The following is a 12,360-nucleotide window of genomic DNA, read 5'->3' on the forward strand; positions in this document are numbered from 1 at the left end:
ACAATTTGAGGGACCCTACCTCATTTGGTCAGGTTTGGACATCCATTGCAGCAGCAAATACTGTTTGCATTAGTGCTATTATTACTATTCCCTTAGCAGAGAAATGAAAGCAAGATGCTTTTCACGTGGAAGGACAACGTAAATCAGAGGAACCAATTTGCTTGATACTTTCTTTGTCCTGCCTTTTTAAACACTGGCTTTCACTCAACCGTCCCCGTGCCAGCTAGAGAAGAAAAAAGCCCTCCTTTTTATTCCCCCCAAAGTATACGAAGAATTAAACAAGCCTCCCAACCCAGACTTGCTCACAGTGCGCCCTGCTAGGAGCTGCACGAGGGGGCTGGACAGGGGCTCTCCCCTGAAGGACCCCGAGGCTCCTCACCAGGACCCCAGGGCTGGGAGCAGGGCTGCAACCCACCGAGAAAAGTTATTGCTTGCAGAGCAGCTTTTTAGCCTTGAGACTCCATGCATCCTCAGGATTACAGATGTTACCCTACCCTGATTTTCTTCTTGCTTGGAAATGTAAGCTTTTGTTTCTTTTGTATTTCAGGCACCTGAAATGGGTACTGTGCTTATGAAGTCTTTGGGGCATTAAAATCTATTTCAAGCAATTTTTTTTCCTTGTGATTTCCAACTAGAACTGTGAGCATCTCCCCCATCTTGACGTTTACAGTTGCATTTTACTCTAATTATTCCCAAAGGTCCAAATAGGCAGGTATTCAGTTGCTGCCAATGGATGCTTGGCTGCCACTGCTTTTTCTTGATTATGAAATTTAAAAACTCACAAGGGAAAAAGTAGTCACACTTTCTTTAAGGAGTGTTGACAGTCTGAGGTTTAAACACTACAGCTAGTTTGTGAGGACTAAATCTATCTTCTGTCATTTCAAATAATGGTCAAAATTCTGCTGTCACTTATCTTTGGACATCTCCACTGATTTTATCAGTCTTACATTGCTTTAGGAGAAAGGAGAATATCCCCACTTTCTCTCGCAAGATTCCTGGTTGCATAAAATCTATAAAGATTTTGAAGACAAAATAATGATAGAATTGATGAAGAATGGAAGCATGAATGAATCTAACAATGGACAAGACACAGATCGGTCTCTCACTTCACTATAATTTTATATTACCGTGTCTTCACTGTGGCCAGTTGAGCTACTACTCAGATTTACCCCAGTGTACTTAAGAATGGCACACAGCTTCCTCCAGCAGAGTCACCAAAACGTGAGAGAAATGGGAAGATATGGTCTCTGGTTTCTGTGTGTTAAATCTGAATAAAAGTTTCAGCTTCCCTTGATTTAATTGCCATTAAGGACTGTAGGCAAGGGAGAGAGGACCATAGGAAGGAGCTGCAAGAAGATGCTGTTGAGGTGCTTGTCCTGTGGGGGTGCAAAGGATTGCATCTACAGGACTGATCATGGAGAAAAATTTCAATTAAATATAGAAAACACTTCTTCAATTAGAAGAAGGAAGACTGCTTCAAGTGAGAAGTCCTTATTTCTGGAAACAATGCAAACAAGTAGAAAATAGAAAGAAGTTGTGAGGGAAATGAGAAATCAGACAAATATTTCATCTGAAAAGAAATCTCTGGGATTAGAACAGGAGACAAAGGCTCTGGATATCTGAGGTCTCTCCCTAGACTTTCTGAAGTCAAGGCAACTGTTTGGCCATGAGAGTTCAGATCTGTTAGTCTCATTTCACCTGTGAGCTAAGTTTAAAAAGAGCCTCCCTTGACCCTGCAAAGAAAAAAAAAGGAAATGTGAACAAACCAACCCAATACCCTCTGCCAAATAATGTACCACTTCTGCCTTGCTCTTGGATAAATTATACACTCTTCAGGACAGGAACTTTCTTGATGTTTGCTTGTTCATTGTGAAGTTGCTGAGAGCTGCAGGTGAAATTTCAAGATAAATAATAATAAAAATCTCCTTTATATTAAGAGAAAACAAAACCAAACTTTAGGAGCAAAGACTTCTAGAGGGAAGTGCCACTGAGGACAATATCAAGCTTCAAAACAGCCACTGCAGATGAGCTTTTAATTAAAAGAGAAGCAGATGAAGAAAACTATTCAAAGGAGAAAGAAAAGGCAGAGAGGCCTGTTTGATATTTCTTTTGTTTTTAATGCTACTTTTTATTGTTTAGGAAGCAAATGCTTAAACAAGCATTGCTGGTGTTATCAGTAATACTGTAACATTTGCCTTCAGTCCCTTTGCTGCTCAGGGAACATGTCAGATTTTCAGCACATTTAGCCTTGCCATTTACTTCACAAATCACAGCTGCAGAGCGGTACGACCAAGCCAATTTTACTAGAAATGAAATGCTGAGGAAATGAAATTTCTCCAGTGGTGCTTCCAGTTACACAGAGTTTAGGATAATCTTTTTATTAATTTGGTTCTAGCAAAAAGATAAGCTTTAAAAGCACTATATTCCTGTAAGATTAAATTATAAGGACTCTTGTGACAGTTAATGAACACAACATTTGTACCTTTGTGTATCCTCATGTAGGTTTACATCAACAGAATATTTTCGGACTGTAAGCACATCCTTGTCTGATAATAAAAAGGTGGATAATAGGAGATGGATGTAAAACACAAAAAATCTGAGGCCTACCATGTAAATTCACTTAAAATAGTGTCTGAAGTAAGATGAAACGTTGTCTTTTACATGACTTGAATTTCAGCCATAGTGTGTCTTGCAATAAATACTTTACCCTGGATAGTAACGATAAGCTTTATTTTTAAGACATTTCTAGTGACCTTCAGGGCAGACTGTAGAGAGAAGCTGGTTGCGGTGAATGAAAAGCTGTCACTGAATTCCAGATCCTGGATACAGGCAGCTTATGTAGCTGCCTCCGCCTAATCCAGCAGCTAGAAAACAATGCTATAGGAATGCACCATTTTTTATCCAATGAGAATTTAATTCTCTAAGTTCTGTTGCACAGGTTAAAGCACTAAAGAAATAAGAAAATGAGAAAGGAAGCTTATTTTCTTCTTGAGGTATGAGAACTAAAAAGCAATTCCATTCAACTTTAACAGGCATCAGATGCACACTCTGTTATAACAGAATAGCAGTCATAGGCAAAAATACCCTAAACACAGTGCTGCTATAGGATTGAGACTCTCGGATACATGCACTTGCCTTAACTCTTGTCTTACTGAAGTCAAGGTTTCCACATTCCAATGTCGCCTGTAGGAATTTTGTTGTTTAGAATTTTTTAGAAGATACTGGGAGATAAAGATGGTGGTTGGCTGATTAGAGCCTCAGCCTAGCTAAACATGTGCATACCAAGGAGAAGAGCTAACCAAAGCTGAGTTTGTTTGAAAATCCACTTGTAATGTTCTCAATGTCTGCTCTAGTATAAGGATTTTTCCTTCTCTCACAGTATGACGTAATAACAGCAGAAAAGATGAGTTTATTTGTAAGAATGGTGTTATTTTGATGTTACATGAAAGCTTGCAAAAATTATTCTTTTTTAAATACTGGTGATTTGAAATTAAATGCAAGTTTACTATACAAGAAAGTCATAGTATAGACCTTATTATAATGTATATGCTGGGAAAGACGAAGATGAAATTCAGACAAAAATACACAGAGAAAGGTTAGTCCTATATAAATAAGCCAATTAAATATTTTCTCTCTGAACATTGATCTGATAACTGGCTTACAGTAATGTCTCTGATATGGTAGGTGTTAGGGATCCTAGCAAAAATCATCCTTATGCCATGCTTAGTGATATGTGACAATTCCTTCAACACTGTGGGTACTGCATTTCTGCAGAAGCATTATGAATATTAAAAATTGACAATTTGGAAGGTTATGTTAGTATATTACTTTACAGCTTTACAGAAAGTATAGGCAAAATTAATTTATGTCATAGAGATCCATGATACCTCTTGGCAAAATTCAGGTTTCATTGAATTTGAAATGACATTGCTTTTGCGACTTTTTCCCTGTTTCTGCCATCTTGTATCACTGTGAGGCATATTTTCATTGCTGCAATCCCATAATTCCTTTTTCTGAATATTTTTTATTTGAAATAAACTATTATTGTCTCACGGTTTATTTACTGAGGGAACAGGAGGAGAAATTGCAGAAAGAAAGAGATGAAGAGTAAAGGTCTTTCTGCTTTATCCTACTTTTTCCTGCTAATTACTTTCTAGGTCACCACCCCTTTCCCATTCATAAGAAGATACCCAAGTGCTCCTATCCACAGAAGAGCAACAGAGTGAACAGCATTTTCTGAGGCATGCTCATTTTCTCACTTACACCGTTACTGATGCCAGCAGTGAGTGAGTGTGGAAATGCACTTCTTTTTCCCTGTAATGAGCAGGTGTTTTGTTATTGATTTCACTAAGCTCCATTGCTTAGCTCTCCGTTTTCGATCTTACTTTCATATTTTGAAATACTGCTCTGAACAGACGACTGCTCAGAAGGCACAGCCATATATACATAATTGAGGAATCTTCCATTTTAATAAAGCGTGCTCTAGAGTATTAAAAATCAAGCCTCCTGGCATGCACAAATGCTGGTTGGTCTGAGTCAAATCTTTGTCCTTTTCATAGAAACACTGCTTCTCTTCAGTATCAGTTGTAGTTGTTCACTTACCAATTCTGCAGCCTTGGACAAACGTGTCATCTTGTGTATTAGACATCCTGTGCTCTGCATTAGTAATCTGTTCACAAAGTTGTTCAATTTGGAAGTGACACATCTGATTCACTTGATGTTCCCCTTTGCAGCAGGGCGAAATTGGGGGGAATGTGAGAGGTTCTAGGCAGAGCACAAGCTGCTGACAAAGGCAATAAGGGAGAAAGGGCAGTGAGAGAAGACAGGAGGAGTTTAACAGCAAATTAACCCTCTTTGCCATTAACAGCTTATGAGAAAAACTGTGGAGCAGAACCCACCAATGGCGAATGCGATGACATCCTACCTTACCAAGACACACTAATCAGCATCTGAATATGACACCTGGAATTATTTCATACTATTACAAATATTCTACCGATGTTTAAAAGAAAAAGAAGACTGCTCCTCAAAGAGTAAATTCAAATAATTTTGATGCTTCCACTGCAGACTACAACCATTCTCACTTGAGCTGTCAAGTTCTGTACAGTTAATTGAACGCATGGTCAAACTGAGTGAGCTTTCCAGTATGTTTCCAAATATGAGCAAGAAACCAATAGAACAGGGCACAGTCTTTCAAGAGCCTCTTATAATAATTCAGCAGCAGAATTGACAGACACTGCTAAAGACACTGCCTGGCTGTCCCAGGCAACCAAGTATCCGACAGACACAAAGGCTCTGGAGCAGGTAGCGCTGGTCCACAGTTCTGACAGAAGAAATAAGGAAATGGCAGAAACAGATAACAGATATGCGTGTTTGGAAGGGCATTTATAAAGGATATTCTGAAAATACAATATTTGTGTATAGTACTTTGTGCTTAAAAATGGAGAAGCATGAAGACTAGAACCTCAGCGGAAAGGCCGGTTCTAGAAATAGCTTCTACAAAACTTTGGAGCTCTCTCTGCCATCCACTGTAGCCTAGCTGGACATACACTCTCTTTCTGTAATGAAGTCATGAAGTTTTGTCTTCCCAGTGCCTCCTGGGTTCTCCTCGTATGCTCTTCCTGCACTTCTCACCGCTGCTCTCAGGGCTCCCAATCACCACCTCAGAGGTCAACTTTAACACCTATTCCCCTACCTATTCCTCTACCTTTATCTCTCTGTTCTTGCTGATCTTGCTTAATATGCTTTATATCTGAAGTTCTTGTCATCTTCCTTTTCTTCTTGCTGTCTTCTCACGTGCCTGTTCCTCTTCCTTAGCCCTGCTTTAATGTTTCTTTTAGATTTCCCCCCCTTCTCCCTTCTGGGGAATGATCCTTGGCCCTTGTGTACTCCCACTCTATGACCTTTCTTTGGATGATGACATCTGCCTAATATGCTTCAACTACTATATTTATCTGAGTCAAAAGTCCTATTCTTTTAAGCTATCCTTTTACCCATGAGTATCCTTTGATCAGATCTAGTATTTCTCACTTCTCTTCTTGGATGTCTGGTCAAGAGCTTAAACTTAAGTTCACCAAAGTGAACTCCTTCAAACCCTTTGCTGACTCCCACGCTTTTCTCAGTCAGTGATCACACCAGCATCATATTTTCTGTTGCTCTGGTTCACAGTCTAACTGCAAATCTTAACCCTTCTTTCTCCCTTGTTCTATATGTCCACCCTTTGCCATGTTTTTCTCCTCCTATTTTACAGATTGTAAACTTTCCAGTCTTTTCTTTTCATTAACAAGCTCAGGCAGATCTTCACCCATGCACACCTACATACATTTCCCTCTTTCTGGCCTTTCCCAAAATTATAGCATCATTGTTCAGCATTAAAAGAGCAGATGAGCTCATTTTCCTCACCTGCCATGAATCTCTTCCATATCCTCTCATTTACCATGACATGAAAGTTCTTGTTTTGCCTCTGCCTTATATTCATTGTGTCAGCAGTGATTGCTTTGAAAGTCCAATTTCCCACTAATTCACAAGCATCTCTACTTTCTTCCCCCCTACTGCTTCTTGCACTCAAACTGCTGCCTTAGATTAAAGGGGAGAGCATAGCAGATATATGAATCAAGATCTAGTTCAGTCACATACGACAAGAACAGAAAGACAACAAAGCCACCTGCAATGGCTGTGTGGGAAGCAGTGGGAGTGAGATATAAGATTTATTTACTTTAGAGTTTTCAAATGATTCAGAATGATGAGGTTGCAGCCCAGGTTTTATTGCTGTTCTTTTAACAGCTGTGCTTTCTCCCACTCTCTGATATGCCTTGACTTTACTAATTTCCTGAATAACTTGCAATTTCTAACTGTGTGACCAGGTATTGATGACGTTAAAACTCTTGAAAGTAGGTTTCTAAGTTAAAATTAAAAGGCAGTGACACTACTTGTTGCTGGCCTTTAAAACTGCAAAAATAATCAAGTAATGGGAGATGAGCATAAAGAGCCAGTGCTTTGGTTAATTTCTAGTTTGTATCCTCCGTATTAAAAGTATGTCAAGGGCATTATGGCTCAGGGATGAGTCTTCTTTGAATAAATACTTTCAAATAAATAAACATCGTTATTTGCATTACAGCAGTGTCTTGAAGTCTCTACCATGCAGACTACAAGCAGACATTAAAGGAAGCCAATCTTTTCTCCAAGGGGTTTATAACCTTAACGTAGGACAAGATGCAGCAGATGAAAGAAATAAATGGGGGCTCGGGGTTAGGGGCGAACGGAGACCTGGTGGCAGCAGTACAGCCAGTTTGGGGGAAGATGTACATTAGATAGAGGGCTTTTACGATGTTGTTGAGGTTGTTAACAGAGACAAAAGAACACATCAAACACGGGTGTTTTAGTTTATCACTGTCTTAGCTGGAATAAGTAAGCAATGCTTGAAGGTCACTGTGCTATGTGGGTCATAAGAGAAGATTTGAAGGAAGAGCTTTACAGATTTGGAAAAACACTGCAGCAGCTTCAGTCCCTTTCTCCTCTCTTGCCGTTTATCACAGGCACTTTACATCCTTCGTCAAATAAGACTGTAACATTTTACAGTTCTCCATAAGCAGAGGCTGTATCCAGCTTTGTGGCTGCAAGGGAGCCCTAAGCAGGCTACAGCTTGTGGTTACTGGAAACATTTCATACCAAAACTATGCTTATATGCACTTTGCATCACTTTCACAGCTAAACCAGAAACAGGTAGGAGCTTTCCAGTAGCTCTTTCCAATATTTGTAGTCTATTATCATCTCAGCAGGCTGTCAACATTTTCCTGAAGAAAATGAGCAAGAGAAGGAAAATGACAGTGACTTCTGGCAGTTTGTGTCTTAACTAAGTCAAAACAGATTTTTCTGTGGGATGAATCAAAGAGAAGTCCTTTGTAACCTCAGGGCCTTTTCCCCACCAAAAATCACAAGAAATGTGACACCAGCAATCATGGTGGAAGTGGTCCAGAAAGAAAGGACTGGAAATTATTTACAAAAATGAATGAATGAGTGAATGGAATGTTAGATAGGCAGCCTAATGTGTAGGCAGCCTAAAGGGAGGAGTTAATCTAACTGTAATATATCAAACAAATAATCGTTTAGCTAACCAGTATGTTCCAGTAGAGAATAGAAAAAGACCCTCAAATGACAACCATTAGTTCTATTGCCACATGGTGCATTGGTACCATTTTGAGAAGAAAAATGGATAGCAGGATGTTTGAGAGAAATAAATAGAAACAGCTATTTCCATATTTAATATAACCCAAGTCAATTTATTGCAAAGGAGCACAGCTACACTGTAAAGGATGCCTCAGACAGAAGAGAAAGAACTGTAAATCCTAAGAAAATAAAAAGGTGGTTAGATCTTACTAGTAAACAACTACTATATTGGCATAGGGCTATGTTGTTTTCCTTGTACATTAGTAATCCGAAGAAAATAACATGCAGTCTTCAGAAGTGGGGGACAGTCTATATTTCAGAGAGCAATCGATTCTGAATGCTTTGGAGTAATCCAAATACAGACTTGTGCTGCACAAATCAGCACTGTCATTAAATAAGGGGGAAAATTACAGCTAACTCTCCTCGCGGTGAAGATATGCAATAAACACTGGGATGTAGACAAATCTATAGCACTTATCAGACTGACTGATTTGCTAGCTGAACATGGGTCTCTCTTTTCTTCAACTGCCTGACTTTTTTTGAAATTTCCTTTCATGTATTATGCTGCTTTTGTGCTTACAGAAATGCACTCTTCCTTGTTGCTTGCCCTTATCAAACCAGCTTTTTTTATGGAAGTCTGTTTAATGGCAGACGGACGTAATTTCAGTCCTTTAAGGTCATGCTGCTCTCTTCAAAGGTTAGGATATACGCTGGAGTTGGGCTGCCTTTCTGAGGTAGTTACACTATGGCTTTTAAAGAAAGATTTGTAATGAGTAAGGTGCTCTTACAGAAATACTGCATATTATTTAAAAACTACAGTCCTTGAGGAATTTAGTTCCATAGATAACTTATGAAGCACAACCATTCCCTACTTACATAAGGTTTAGAAAAAAAAAAAAAAAGATGATCATTCTCACCTTTCTAACAACTGAAATGCAGCAAATACATTAATATTAATCAGACAACAATTAAGAGCTGCACAGAATACTCCCCGCCTTCATGACAGCAGCAAAACCACACATAAACTAGGAGGCAGCCTGTGATTAAACCTCTCACCAAGACTAAAGATGAGTGGGCACTTTCATGGGCACTTTCTTGAAGCAAAAAGCCAAGTGGCTGGAGGGGCTGCCCTGGAGCGAGGGGTGCCGGCATCTGTCCGATGGCTGTGGAAGTGGCCTCCTGAGTCAGCGTCTCTGCCAATCCGGGAAATCCTGACAGCATTTCACATGCCTTTTTGAATTTATTTATTTATTCTTAACATAAGTTCCCATTTTGGGAACTCCATATCATTCCTCACTCCCTTACCCAATGCCCAGTGCAGGGAACAGAAGCTCCAGGAAAAACACTAAGAGATTTAAGCCATTTCTAGTATTTCATAATGACTTGTTAAATCTTTTGACTCTCACACTTAAGAAAGACCTAATGCAAATGTACCTTGTGTCTCTTGAATGGTATTACAATCTGTCACACAGGACACGGATAGAAAAGTGATCTCCCAAGTTTTCAAGGTTAGATTTTAATTGATCTATAGGATATCAGCAGTTCCCACAAAAGTATGGTTCAAAGTGTATTTGATGGAAAAAAAAAAAAGATTCTGATTTCAACTCTAGCTCAGGCCAAAGGGGATTTCCTTAGCTGATACTTCTAAGTAATATTCTCCTAAGCCCAAAGAGGATATGACATTCATACACACACACATATTCACAATCACAAATTTGTGGATCTCTTCTAAGATCTTTGTTGGAAGAAAAATCACAATTGTTTCAAGACAAGTTTCAAAAAGAGCAGTTCTACTCTTAAAGACCTGTTTTTTTTCCAGAAAGAAGAAGTTATGCCAAGTTTCTGACCTTTTCCTTCATGAAAATGTTTCTAGATCCATGATCAGGATAATACCTTCACTTCAAACTCAACACTTTCGTCAGTGAGCTGCAAGTAAGTATATTTCAGTGATTTAAAATTTGTGGAAGGCCACGGATTAATTAGAGTGTTAAACAAATTCATGGACAAGACAGGTATAAGAAAAGATCTCTATTTTCAGTAGTTCCACTGCTAACATACAGGCCTGGGAGCAGCAGATGGGAGCAAGGAGATGAACTTCACTCAGCATGTGACACTGCTGGGACAGGCACTGGGCTGCAGCCCATGGCTCCATTTTGCCCATTAGAAACAAACATTGGCAAACTGGAATAAAGAAAGGAGTCCTGAAAAGGTTTACAGGAAATGTCACAGAGCTAGCGATTGAGCAAATTGTCTTACCAAAAATAATAGTGAAATATGACTTGGCTTCTGCCTCCAGGGGGAGAAAATACAGAATATGACAGGTCCCTTAAGTCTCTCGGAGAAAGACCTAATAAAAAGATAGGGTTGTGTTGAAACCAAGTGAATTCAAGTAACTGTTTTTTATTAGTGGGTACGGTTAACAGCAGAGGGAGAGCTTCAAATTCTGACTTCTGAGACGGTGAAAGGAGGGATTTGACTCGGGTGGCCCCCATTGCCCTGGGGTTTGGCTAAAGCTGATCCTGAGGCTTTGGGGGTGTGAATGGCCCTGGCCTGGGTGTGCAGGAGAGAGCTGTGAAAGCCAGAAAGGGAGAGATGATTCCCTCCAGCCCAAGAGAGGGGCTACATGGGCTACCAATCATCTCTGAACCACGGTTTGAGAACTGCAACAGAGCTAAAACATCCAAGTGACCCTTCGCAGATTTTTTTCATGACTGGCAAAGCAATCCAATATTTGAGGCAATTGAGTCTCAACTTGCTGCATCACAGCTCACAAATGCTAGTTCATTTGATCCTAGATGATACTTTTTTTTTCATTCTTGAAGGAAATTGCAATTGAATGCTGTAGACTGCATTATAATCTATTCTTTTTTCATCATCATTGTTTTTGTTGCTATTATTGTTATTTTGATGATATTTTAATGTATTTTTTATCCTTTGTTAAATGCTCATAATGTGCTCAGCATTGCAGAAGATGCAGCAGGTAACACCTGCCACCAAATGCGTAAAATTTCAGTCTCTGATCTGGCAATTTAAGATGCATGGCTGGAAATACACATTAAAGTTAATGGTGCTCCACTTGAACACAGCAGTATGCCTGAGCAGTAGAAATTGCAGGATCGGGGCCATAAGTATTTGCATGTAGATATAAGATTCTCCTTGGTCTCTTAAAGTCAAAGCTTACGGCTAGAACAGAGCGTGGATTCTGAACGCTGAAATGGCTGTTCTCAAACCAGGTGTGCAGCTTTACAGGTTTGCAGGGCTCTTGCCCTGGTGCTGTGTGTCGAGGGGCACCTGCACTCTGCAACCCCAAACAAGAACTGCTCGAAATACAGAGTCCTGCTCTGGGGCCAGCAAAATCATAGGATCACAGAATCATCACGGTTCAGAGAGACCTTTGAGATCACCAAGTCCAGCGGTAGGGACCAACCCCGAAAGGGTCAGCCCGGTTTTGAGGAAAACATTTTTTGTCTCAGTGAGCTGGCATTTCTGGAGGAAATTGAGTTCATCAGCAAAATGTTCTGCGCTGATCTTCAGACCCCTAAGTCACTTGAGTGAATCCTATTTACCGGCATGCATAAAATTAAAATAGGCATGAATAGAAAAGAAAAACAAAGCCGGTGGATATGATCTCTCTGACATGCTTCTGTTCCACCGAAGACAAAGCTCTGCTGCAGCTTTGGGAGAGGGATCGCTCCGTGCGAGCGGTTCTCACGCGAGGCGTTTGGGAAGGGAGCCCTGCGCGGCGGCGCGGCGCCCGCGTGGAGCATCCGAGCAGAACACACAGCACCCACAGCCAAGCGCATGCGGCTGCATTTAGAGGAGACGAGCAAAACCTAGCGAGTGTACAACGCTGAATAGAAACAGTAATTTTCATCAGTGCATCATCTTCCCCCTCTTTACACTGATTCTTCAGGAGAACACAGCCCACTAAACCCTATCTGCTATTAGCAAAAATAGCAGCAACCCAACTGGAAGTAATTTCACTGTTGACTGCATTGCAGTGTATACAAGCGATTTCATGCCAAATTCAGCGGAGACAAAAGTACCAGGGACATGTTGTCCTTGACCTCTGCCAGGTACAGCCAGTCTCCCGGCCCAGGCAATGCGATGCAGGAAGATGATGTTCTCTCTTCAAAATGCCAAACATTTTTTTTTTCCCTTTCTCTTTTCATTGTGCCTATGAATTTTCAAGAC

Source organism: Nothoprocta perdicaria, unplaced genomic scaffold, assembly GCF_003342845.1.
Source record: "Nothoprocta perdicaria isolate Ctin4 unplaced genomic scaffold, notPer1 scaffold_1, whole genome shotgun sequence".
In the NCBI taxonomy this organism is placed as follows: Eukaryota; Metazoa; Chordata; class Aves; order Tinamiformes; family Tinamidae; genus Nothoprocta; species Nothoprocta perdicaria.